Raw genomic sequence first — 13,327 nt, forward strand, 5'->3', positions numbered from 1 at the left:
TATTCAGAATTTTAGGAAGGTTTTAAGATAGAAACATCAAACTAACAAAAACAGTGACTTCAAGAAAAAAATCAGAAATCACTAGTGTTTGAACATTAGATACATACATTTCATTTCCCACGATATGAGTAACATTTATTGAGCATCTACTATGCTAGGCATTGTTTCTATAAAGTGAGAACAATCATTACAATCAGTTTAGAGAAGAAAAACTGAGATACACACAGCTTAAGTAATTTTTCAAAGTTCAAATACCAGTAAGTGAAAGTCAAGATCAAAATCCAGACAGTCAAGCTACAGAACCCACGGTTTTCCTCTGAACTACAATATTATTTATTCTTAATGTGTGTGTGCCTGTGTTCCCACACAATCAAAAGTCAGGTAGCACAAATACTCGGTGATCATTCCTTTATAACAGTTAACAAGATTTGTTGGAATTTTGAATTTTGCTCCAGGCAGATTATCAAGGCTTATCTTACCTTCCCAAAGTATCAGTATGTATACAAACTAAGTACTAATGCCAAAAACTCCATTCAGTATTTAATTAAATAATGAACATATAGTAGACATTACGTAAAATATTGAGATCATTCTTCTTTAAACAAAAATTAACATTGCATAGGCCTTTCATATTTGATCTGTGAAAGTTTTCACTTTAAAGATATATACTAGCTATAAAACACCAATAAGATCTGAGAATGCAGCTTTAGAATCAAGTTATATTATTCCTTATGTCTGGGGCTTAGCAGTCATAAAGATGGTTGTATTCTACTATGAGCCTCTATCAATGGTTACAGAAGTTTTAACATGCTCACTAGAGGAAGCTTCCCATTTGGAGTTATTCCATTTAAGCTTGCTCTTAGTTTGGCATGGTACTTCTGATTTCTAGAAAGTATTTGCATACAGATATACATTCCTAAAAGGAGTTTTACTTGGAAATTATACAGTATTATTTCCATGTTTATCCCTAATGTCTAGTAATTTCTAGATTCAAGAATGCCAATAGGATTTAAGTGTACCTACCTAGATTAATATATGTGTAGAAGTGGGATTTAAAAAACTTGATCATAGCATATTTTTAATATTTCATTACAATTACACTGTCAAATTTATTTTCTCTCTTTTTAAATGAAAATAGGGAGTTCTCAAAGGTGTAATACACTTTCTAGGACTGATAAAAGTTGGAAAAGTAAAAAGTTATTATGTTCTAAAAGCAGTTAGCTTGGAATTATAACAAATAAAAATACAGTTTAAAGGAGAAGTAAAAACTAGTTAGTGACTCCGTCTACATTTATTGGTAGGATGTATATCTACATTTATTTTCCTCTTTTTTACAAATATATGTGAATGAAAAGTGGAAGAAAAATAATCTATTTTCTCAGTATCTCTACAGTTATTATAATTAAGCAGCATAAGATACTAATATCCTGCTTATTCAAAATAATAGAAAAAAGGGGATTAAGAATCACTTCTATAAACAGGTTTCAACAATAAAACTATACCAAGGGTAGTCTACAAATCACTACTGGTTTTATGAGATTCATCAGGATCTTGCAAGATCTCAGTGTCAAGGGAAGGAACAGCAATTGTTAAACACTATTAAAAACAGAAAATAATTAACACGTTTTTGTATATGTGATTTATCATACATCTCAAAAACTGTGCTGCTAATCTTGCTTCACTTTTTCAGGATAAGTTTCATATAAATGTTAACCCTATCAAAAAATACTATCACAGAAACATCTACAATAGTCATTGACTAAATATCTGGATACTTTGATGTCGTCAAGTTGACACATAAAAGTCATCATTGGAAAGATCAACTGTAGTTGGAGACTCCTCGTATGCAATTTACTGCAGTTTGTCAAAAGTATTAGTAACTAAGAAGAGAACATTTGGTAGAAAAAAGAAGAATCTGAAGGGCTTACAGGAGTTGGGAGAGGGCAGATAAAGCTATGTTTAAACCCTAGTAATACCAAATGACATTATCAAGCCAGGAAAGCTTCTAGAACAGGGGAAAAGAAGCAGAACAGCCCATGAAGGAGACTACAAAGGACTTAGTATAGAAACAGGCATGGCCTAGGGTTCAATAGTGAGTGTTGGTGGTCAATACTGTTACCCAGGAAAGCAAATAATATAAGTGGGAAATATGTCCTTAAGTTTAGTCATATGGAAAAAATGATGTGAGAAACTGAAGGCATCAGTAAATTTAGCTGCTTTTCTTTAAGGAGTCAGAATGTTTGGTACAAAGGAATGTGGGTCACAAAGAAGACTGTAGATTTAAATACAGGAGTTACTTAGGGATATTTGCAAATTAAGGATAATGTTCCAGTAGATCATTAAAAGTTAAAAATATATGAAAATGAAATAATTCCTACTTCTGCAAGAACACTATGCTGTTCCTTTACTTATGACTTCAGATCACAGTGATGTGTGTTGAGTCTTAGTTCTAATCTGTTTTACCTTCTTGACTATAATAAAATTATTAAAATTCTCTAAATATGAATTTTATGTCAAATAGTGATAACAATACATATACCTCAGAGTTGTTATGGATATTAGACAGGGTAATGTGTGAACTGGAACTGGCACCATGCCTGGCACTGAGTAATAAATGAATGATTGCAGGGGTACATGGGTGGCTCAGTCAGTTAAGTGTCCAACTTCAGCTCAGGTCATGATCTCAAGGGTCGTGGATTTGAGCTTCACGTTGATTGTCTGTGCTGACCGCTTGGAGCCGGGAGCCTGCTTCAGATTCTGTGTGTGTCTGTCTGTCTGTCTGTCTCTCTCTCTGCCCCTTCCTGGTTTATAGGCACGCTCTCACTCTCCCTCTCTCTCAAAAATAAATACACAAATAAATAAATAAATAAATAAATAAATAAATAAATAACTGCTGTCCTTATGATGCCACAGCTATAGCTGCTGTTCACTGAAAGTTCTGGAGAAAGTTCTGGAGAAACTGAAATTGAGGCGCTACACCAAAGATTCCTCACTGAGGAATGGGTTAGAGGTATGTCCTTAGGTCATCAAGAATGTATCAAGCTCTAAGTAAGACACAGACACTGCCTTGTGAATTATGGTTTGGTTCCAGTCCTTTATATATATAAAATGGTCTACAGACCATCTATCTAGTCATTTCAAAAAGTAGAGAATTACAAACAGGTAAATTAATAAATTTATATAGATGGTGTGGAAGAAGTAATCAGATTTCTTCAGAAGAAAAAAAAAAAAAAACATTTAGGCTGTGGCCCTGGCAGCTCTATTAAATAATTTGCTTTTTACTAAACATAAGAAAATACTGGCATTATCTGACAGTACAATAAGCAACCTCCCCAAAATGTTTCACAGTGATATATATGATTCATAATTTTCATTTTTACATTAGGTATTTAAGAGATTCCTTTTCTTATAGAATCCATCCTTGAAAAAAAATCTTGGGGCACCTGGGTGGCTCAGTCGGCTAAATGTCCAACTTTGGGTCAGGTCATGATCTCACGGTTCGTGAGTTTGAGCCCCTCATCAAGCTTTGTGCTGACAACACAGAGCCTGGAGCTTGCTTCAGATTCTGTGTCTCCCTCTCTCTCTGTACTTTCCCTGCTCACGCTCTGTATCTCCCAAAAATAAAAGAAAATAATTTTTTTTAATCTGGGCTTTATGATAGGGTGGTAAAATTAAGTAAAAGAGCTCAGTTTTTTGTAACCAAATAAAAATTATAAAGTGAAAAAATTCAGTAAATTTAAAACTATATATTTAATAATAAGATCCATAATTATTAAAAATTGAGTATTTAGAATATAAAAGTCAGTCTTTTCATACAAAAGATGAAATTAGTTTAGGTCTAAGTAATAATGAGAATTAAGTTAATATTTAATTATCGTTGAGTATAATCGTATGTAATTAGTAAACAAGGGGACTTAATGCAGTGTAAGAATAATTTAAATAGCAAATGAAGTGACAGAAACTATAATATACTGAGGTTCCCACCATAAACCAGGGAATAAGATATGGAATGATACCAAAATTAAATGTTATATTCTGTTAATAAGCTATAATACCTATCAAGAGCCAGATATTAGTTAAGAGAAAACAGACTTAGACAACAATAGAAAAAATTCAGTACTGGACTGTGGAAAAACTGCCTGATAATATAGAAATATCTAACAAATAATTGGAAATAATTAGTGAAGGGTGAAGCAGTCTTAAGAATTCTCCAAGTCTCTCTCTCTGATAATAACTGCACACATAACTTATTTTCTTTTTTTAAGAGGTATTTATTTATTTAAAGTAGGCTCTACACCCAACATGGGGCTTGAACTCACAACGCTGAGACCAAGAGTCGAATGCTCTACTGACAACCAGTCAGCCACCCCTGTACACAATTTCAATTTGGCGCATCAAAGGCAAAAGGTCACATTTACATGTCTATTGGCCTTACAGTTATTTCTGCATTTGGAATAGAACAATAGGCTGTGTAGTTTCATATGAAGTCACATTTTTGGACCAGATAAAGTGATATTTAACCAAGCCTCATTTTTAAACAGTTTTTATTTTGACTGGTATAGAGTCAAACCACATAGGTTTCATATTTTATTTCCTTCAAATCATTAGTTCAAAGTCCTCTCTCATTATATGTAATTTATTCCTTTTTTCTTGCATCTCTTGAAATTCTTGACCATTTCAGTATCCAAAGTCAAATTATTTTTGAATATTTTACCTATTTTAAGTAACTCAAACATGTAAATAGTAATATCTGTAATATAAGTATATTTTGCTGATATGCATAATATTAAAGAAACAAATTCATAAAGTACAATATAGAAGACAGAGATACAATCATACACCTTTACTACTAACCATTGACAAGTATGAGTTTTTCATGTATACCATTATAATCCAACTTATGAAGTTCTTGCTTTCAAAAGAACACACAGTCTAAAAAGAGTTATAGATGAGCCAAACTTTTGTTAACATAATATAAGGATGAGACTGTAAAGAGGGAATGAAATATATTAACAGAAAATTACATATCAATTCAAATTATATATCTAAATTCAAATAAGTCATTTGCAGAAGCAAAAGACAAATATATTCCATCAAAAAAAAGGAATAAGTGGTCATGAAAATATTAAAATTTAAAACAAAGCCAGAAGGATTTGAATATGTCTGTACCACTTATGAGCTGTGAGACCTAGGGCAAGTTGTCTAACCTCTCTAAGCCCCAATATATATCTTCACCTGTTAAAAAAATTAAATAAATAAAATAAAACCTACCACACAGAAAGCCTCTGAGGACTAACAGTCGGTATATAATAAACACTGTTAAGCAAATGACTTGTTAGAGAATCATATGAGAAACTTGCCTTCCCACCCTTTTCTAATTTTCTGTGTCTGTTCTAAGCCAAATGCAAAAGTGTAGCAAAGAAAATCAAGAGAGTTATGTATGTTTGTGTGCCTATATATGTGTGTATATTCAGAAATAATATTTCTAGACCCTGTGAAGCTGGTAGGAATTGGTAGCCTTATACATATTTTTAGTGAATTATCTGAAAGTGTTAGACATTTTAACAAGTGTGTTGTACAGGTATATATACAAATTACTAGTACATCATACAGAAACTCAGTAGAATTTTTCATATTCAATCAAATTCCCTAAGAAGTATGGAAAGCAAATTGATATAAATTGCATTTCTAGCTTTTGAAAATGTAATAAAAGACTCTAATGAATACATGCCACAGAGATTCACAATATAATATGAGTGCTTCCAGTAATAATGCACTATAAAAGGTAACTAAAGTCAGTCTGTGCATGAATTTAACAATTCTCTTATGTGTCTAATCCTACTAAATTTAATATCATTACAAATATATTATTCAAACAGTAAAGCATTTGGATTCCCTAATCTAATTCCCCCATGATTCCAGAACTACATTTCTAAGTTCTGGGCCTTTCTGTTTTTCCCTAATTCATTTATGATGTAACACAGTTCTTTAAATTTCAAAGATAGGGGAGTATTGAAAGTGAAGATAGAAAAAAAATAAAAATAAAGCAAAAGTGGTACTGATTTGGATGAAACCACCTCAAAGGAAGAAAAAAACTTTATTTAAAATGTGCAGTGGTACGACTGCCTAGGTGGCTCAGTTGATTGAGCATCTGACTCTTGGTTTAGGCTCAGGTTATGAGCCAAGGCAAGGATGGAGCCCTACATTGGGCTCTGCACTGATAACAGGGAGCCTGCTTAGGATTCTCTTGTTCTCTCTCTCCCTCTTCTCTCTCTCTTTCTCTCTCTCAAAATAAACTTTAAAAACAGATAAAAATAAAAATAAAATATATAGTGGAGATCAATAAATAGGAAGTAAACATTATATATTGTACATATAATATATAATTATACATAATCTCTCCATATAATCGATTATAGAAAATAGTTGTATCAAAAAACCATGAAGGAGCACCTGGGTGTCTCAGTAGGTTAAGTGCCCGACTTTGACTCAGGTCATGATCTCACGGTTTGTGAGTTCGAGCCCCGTGTCAGGCTCTGTGCTGACAGCTCGGAGCCTGGAGCCTGCTTCAGATTCTGTGTCTCCTTCTCTCTCTTCCCCTCCCCAACTTGTGCTCTATGTCTCTCAAAAAATAAACACAAAAAAAATTAAATAAAAAGAAAATCATGAAAATTGTGGCTCTCCTAATTGAAAGAACTATTTTTATTCATCAGGTGAACTTGTGATATAATTGCTTTACAAAAATATGTACCTCTTATAATCATGCAGTTAGATTTACTCTTAGAGGATATCTTAGTCTGGGAAACCCATGGAACAGAGCCTGAAACAAGAACTTAGAAGCAAGCAGTTTTCTAGGAGTTAATCACAGGGAGCATCTGCATCTGCTCCTATCACCAGCGTCTTTAAGGGTTGTTTTGAAGGGCACTAATTGCTTTTGTTTTCAGATTACTATTCAGAATGTTGGAATAAATCCATTTATGTCATCAGCTCTGCAGAAGCGTTGAAACAGACAAGTTACAATTGGCACCAGGTGTATCAAAACTCATACAGAACTGTCCACAAAGTCTTAATTACAATTATGTGAGACAAAAAAAGATAGGCAACCCAGGCCTCTGATATTATCCACCACATGCACCATTTAAGTCTTTTTTGTCACTGAGTTTTCAAATTAGTGGCTAGTTTTTATATAAAGTTATGGGAACAAACTGTATTTCTCACTGTTTTATATTCATTGTTGTCCTCTTACGCCATACATTCTAGATTTTTCTTAGCCTGAATCAGCAATTGAGCTGTTCTAGATTGCTTTCATGGTGGGTTGATTCCTCCTTAAAGAGTCCCTCTTCTTGTTAGAGCTATGGTCACTATAAAATCATGGAAGTACCAAGAGACAATCCAGTATATCCCCTGAATGCTGGACACATTCCACCTTGCCCCCATTATGTACCTACCATTCTAGCCAAATAACCTAGAATTTTTCACTAATATGTCATGTCTCTGAATTTTTGTAGAGTTTATTTCCCATAAACAGACATCCGTATGTCTTAGCATGACATATTAAATATAACACCATTTCCTGCTCACTAGGTTCAATTTTCATGATATAATTAAAACAGTGAGCCAGTGTGATGTTCTGCAAAATATCAGAATAATCAAGGTACTGCAGATTATTTTTGAGCAGAGAAAAGAAAGTAACATTAACCTATCCTTCGGTCAAAATAATATGTTCCTGTGTTCTTTTCACAAAATGAAAACAGCTTTGGGTCCTCTCAACTGAGGAGAGTAGAAAGAATGCATTTATCATGTTAATAGCAGTATACTCAGTGTCCAAGGCTGTCTTGATACATTTAGGTAAAAATACCTCTTACAGGGCTACAAATGTGACTGGGGCTAACAACTGGTTGAAATTATGATAATCCACTACCATTTGTTACAATCCATTTGGTTTCTGCAAAACCAACATAGTTGAAATAAACATAGAAATGAGAGAGACCACAACTCCCACTTCTTTTAAGTCTAAGAAGGTAGATTAATTTCTTCCTGAGATAGATTTCTGCTTTATTTTACTATTTTGTCTGATAGCACTGGGACAGTTTCAAAGCTTTCCAGGTGTCTTTGCCCACCACAATGGCTCTCATTCCATTGTTCACAGATTTTTGCCAGCTGCTAATTCATTCCAAGTAGTCAGCCACTAGTATCACTTCTAGTAAGGGTGATCTTTATGTATATCTCTGTGACCAAGTTTTTACCTTAAATTGTAGTTTCTGTAATTTGGAGCTTAACTTGTCTACCCATGTCTGAAAAGCAAATCTAGATAAATTCACAGATGTGAGTATAAAAGAAAAAGACACTTCTGACAAGCGCCTGGGTGGCTCAGTGGGTTAACTGTCCTACTCTTGATTTTGCCTCAGGTCATGATATCACAGTTCATGGGTTCATGTTGGGCTCTGTGCTTAACAGTGCAGTGCCTGCTGGGGATTCTCTTTCCCTCTCTCTGTCCCTCCCCTACTTGCCCTCTCCTTCTCTCAAAATAAACAGTCATTTAAAAAAAAAAAAAAAGGCACTTCTGAAAGCAAGGACATCCAAGTTCTAGTCTTGCATCTTCACCAAGCACAGATGTTTTGCACTCAGGCAAATCACGTAAACTGTCATTTTAGCATTCTAACTACTAAAGCAGGAGGTTGGACCAGATGATCATTTCATTATTCATTGTAATATATACATTACAGCAATGTAATATGGGAGATTTTGTCAAATATCTGTAACTTTCAAGTCAGATATCTAAAACATTGCTAAAGTAGAAAAAGAGTTGCTGCATATTCATATCCAATCATTGCCATGTAAGGGATTAATATTAACAAATAATTCATATTGAATGTTTATGGTGTTAAATGCTTTATATTGATTACCCATTTTATTCTCTTTCCAAAATTCTGAGGCTGATATTATTATAATTCCCTTACATAAATGATAAAATTGATGATCAGAGAGGATAATGTGTTCAAGATTAATCAAGCTAGTAATTAACAGAAAGGGATTGCCAAAGACCATGCTCTGAGCCTCCAGATTATACAACTACTTTTAGCTGTCTACCTATTAAATAGCCTATTAAGAAAAAATGGAAATGTCGAAATCAGTTCTAGCAGTTTTTTATTTGTTCAACTCTGCCAAAGTGATGACTCTAATAGTTCTAGTAAGGGGGAATTTTTCTTAATTTGGCATTTATCCAGCTAGTGTTCTTTATTGTGACTGTTACTAAGTACAAATACTGATGTAAAAAAAAAAAAAAAGGTGACACAAAACATTTCTACAGAACTTTCTGGAGCTTTGTGGTGGAGATCTTAACTTTTCTTTTTTGCAGACTATGAGAGTCAAAGACAGAGAGGAAAAAAAAGGAAGCAGTTAAAAAGAAGATCTTTGCAACCTCTCCAGAATTTCTTGATTACTTCTCATCTGGTCTAATTTTTCCCTGATGAGAAGCTGTGCTTGAGAGTAATAAGTACTGCATGAACTAAATACATCACACTTGACTGTCTGCATAATGGCACTGGTGGAAAGGAATCAAATGGATTTAGGTTTCATCAACCTGCAGCTATTGATTTTTCAGCTTTCCATGAGCAGCAAAATGGAGTTAGCAAAAACCACTTTTTGCACTCAAAAGAGTGAACAGCAAGGGAATACCAAGCCATACTTGAATATAATGTGCATTTCTTAAACAGACTGCAATTCGCCCGACTCCTTCAATAGTAATAGCACACCTCTACTTCACAAATAACACACAGAGGTATTTTGTTAATGTTATAGTACTGATAATCTGAAGTTACACCATTCATCATAAATTTAAAGTTCATTAATCAGCAGATCTTATCTTTAGGTAGGATATATCTTGTATCTTTAAAAATATACACAGAAGGAATGATTTTGAAAAAAATATTTTCTGAAAGAGTTATAGTAAAAGCTATGCTTCAGTTTGACTCTGAACACTTATTTGAAGATCTTAAATGCCTCACTCTATCAAAAAATAAAATAAAAAACATTAGATAACATAGCCCATATTTGCCCCATTACAATATATTTTGGAAAAACTAATTGGCCCATTTTCTGTGATTTTTTAAAAACACTATTATAAACCAACAACAAATGGTTGTATTTTTTTCCATTTAAATCTATTTTATATCAGTTATGAAAGGGCAAAAGAGGAGTTTGTTTTTGTTTTTTTTGCAAGCAGGAAAATTAGAGTAAACCTCATTTAAAGTATGCTTGGCTTTCTAAAATTCACCTTTTTCATTTCTTAAATCTTTTTTTTTTAATTCTATCCAAATTATTTAATTCTCAGAAACAAGCAGGCATATTTACTTATTAGTTACAAGCTTATCACATGAAATTAAACACCAGGATGTGCAGTAATTAGAAATCACCTCACCCTGGAAAATGGGATGATGACGGAGTCCTTGAATCAGTAGAGGTTAAAACTGCATGTTCAGAGCACCTTTGTATAAACCTGAAAAAGGCTTCTGATTAGAGATATTGTATGAACAGCACTACAATTAAAAGTTATATTTAATCTAGCAGAGTTTATTTTAAGCACTGTGACCTTAGAACTGTATCATATAAGTAGAATAATTTGGCAAAAAAAATACACAATGCCCTTTCCTCAACTTTGTCTTGAGTTCAAACATTTTTCAAGGAATCATTTAGTGTTAGTAACAATATTAATATAAAATACATATAAATTATGAGGCATAACACACTAATATAAAGGACCATGGCAATTATGAGTTGTTTAAATAGGAAAAAAGGTTAAGCCTGACCACCTTATCACCTTATGGATAAGTAAATATAGATACAGGATGCAAAACCTGAAACTATAGAAGTAAAAGCAAATATCTGTCAATATTCTTATTTGCAGTTGGGACTATACCTCTAAGCATAATAACAAAAAGAGAAATAATCTAGAACCTGACTCAGCTAACACAAGATAGACATTCTCATTATAAAAATGTATGTGGAATAATACATAAAAATAAACTTAATGGATACCTGTTTATCATTAATGGTATCATCCCTTAAACAAATCAAAACAGAATAAAGGTACTGGATTTATGACAGAATCTCCAGGGACATTATAAACACAATTTACTAATCCTTATTCTTATTTCCTAATATAAATAAAACTCACATATCTCTTCTAATATCTTCTCTTCCCCAATAGAAACCTGAAAGCATTTCTTACACACACATTTCATTTCCTGAATGGTGGTGGAGGTCAGAGGGAATTACTAGCTTTGCTACTATCATCTATACTTGTTAGCAGCCTCCACACCAAACCACACTGTGGACTACTGGTCTAGTTACATAGATTTGCACATGATAAGATTCTAGAACATGAAGTAAAGGAGGATCACAGTTCAATACAACCCAACAAGTCTACTAAAATTACTAAATTTTTAGAATTCTGAGAATTTGTCAAAGAAGAGATAATGATGAAAAATGAGATAAATTAACAAGCTTAAATGAACAAAGTGATTAGAATGCATGTAAAGATCACATGCAAGAAAAAAGACATTGGAAGGTAATTAACACAAAGCCGTATTAAAATCAAATTTAGATTCATAAAGAACTGAATGCTACAAAAAATAAAATCAGAAAACTAAAAGAAAAGTTGAGAACCACTCATAGCATGTGAAGTAAAGAAACAAGATAAAAACAATAGCTGAGAAGTTGTTAGAAATACTGAAATGGTGATGCAACATCTAGAAGTAACCAGAACTAACAGAGCAGAAACAATAACCAAATTAAAACATATTTTTAAAAAACAGTGCTTTTAAAAAGAACTAAAACTTATAAATGGTAATAGCTCATTGATATTTCTCAAAGTAAAAATAGGTCACCACCCTTAAAATAGGTGGAATTTTTTAATTTTTTTTTTAACATTTATTTATTTTTGAGACAGAGAGAGACAGAGCATGAATGGGGGAGGGGCAGAGAGAGAGGGAGACACAGAATGGGAAGCAGGCTCCAGGCTCTGAACCATCAGCCCAGAGCCCGACGCGGTGCTCGAACTCATGGACCGTGAGATCGTGACCTGAGCCGAAGTCGGCCGCTTAACCGACTGAGCCACCCAGGCACCCCTGGAATTTTTTTAATCAAATAATCTAGAAGTATTCAGACAGAAAAACTAACCAAACAAAAATCAAGAGTGGCCAAAGATTTCACAACAATATTTAGTGGTGGAAGATCATTTTTGTTTTCTAATACTGAGAATTTTTCCTAGGCTATCAAGGTAATAAGCTAGAGACCCCAAAATTTGGAGACAGCAGCATGGGAATATTAACACCATGGAATATACAAAATACAATTAACAAGTGGTATTTCAAAAACACAACTAAAAATCATCACATGAGCACTTAAATAAGTTTTCTCTAAGTAATTTTTATACATAATTTTATAAAACTTATTGTAAACATTAAATCTGAAAGATAACTTCTGAAAGTGAAGATAGAAAACTACAAAATTCCTGACAAAACAAATCTAATAAACTGATATGTACATATGTATATGTGTGTGTGTGTGTGTGTGTGTGTGTGTGTGTGTGTGTGTGTGTATACATCTCAAATTAGGTAGATGATGTAAGAAGATAACAAGAGGGAAAATTGCTCATTTCACTTGGGTTAATGCTAGCTACTTCCACACAAGATCTCATTCCTGTTAATCCTTTAGATGACTCCTTCCTTGACCACAAATCTTTTATAACTACAACTTGAGAAGTCATCTTAAGACCATAGGGAAAGACCAAGATAATATTAGTGACATTGGCCCCCTTGGACTTCTCTAAACTAACACCAGCCATGACATACTTCCAGATTTGTTTTATAAGAAAAATAAACTCCTATTTCTATAAGTAAATATAATTTAATTTTCAATTACTTATGGTAAAATGCAATCTCAACTTTAAGACATCACTAAATCCTTACTCTTAAAACTCCTGATAAAAAATTGAATTAGCACATTACATTTAGCAATGAGTGTAAGTATAAAATGACCACTAGTGAAATTTAAACCACTACGTACACTACCTTTTTTTTCTAGATTTAAAATATATACTGGAGCACCTGAGTAGCTCACTCAGTTAAGCATCCGACTTCGGCTCAGGTCATGATCTCCTGGTTCATGGGTTCGAGCATTGTGCACGGCTATGTGCTGACAGCTCAAGCCTGGAGCCTGCTTCAGATTCTGTGTGTGTATCTCTCTCTCTGCTCCTCACTCACTTATGCACGCATGCACACTCTCTCTCACATAAAAAAATAAAATAAAATAAACTTTTAAAAAA

The 13,327-nt window shown here is 33.4% G+C and overlaps 1 long non-coding RNA gene across 4 annotated transcripts in view; it reads right to left on the reverse strand.

Annotated features, from left to right (window-relative positions):
• LOC123384970 overlaps positions 1-13,327 on the reverse strand; it is a 476,510-nt gene that overhangs the window by 459,858 nt on the left and 3,325 nt on the right. For all 4 annotated transcript variants that reach the window (XR_006596843.1, XR_006596840.1, XR_006596841.1 and 1 more), the window contains exon 2: positions 10,421-10,498. This is a non-coding gene — a long non-coding RNA (uncharacterized LOC123384970). The remainder of the gene's footprint in view (positions 1-10,420; positions 10,499-13,327) is intronic.

This window comes from Felis catus, chromosome B1 (genome assembly GCF_018350175.1).
Source record: "Felis catus isolate Fca126 chromosome B1, F.catus_Fca126_mat1.0, whole genome shotgun sequence".
Lineage (NCBI taxonomy): Eukaryota > Metazoa > Chordata > Mammalia > Carnivora > Felidae > Felis > Felis catus.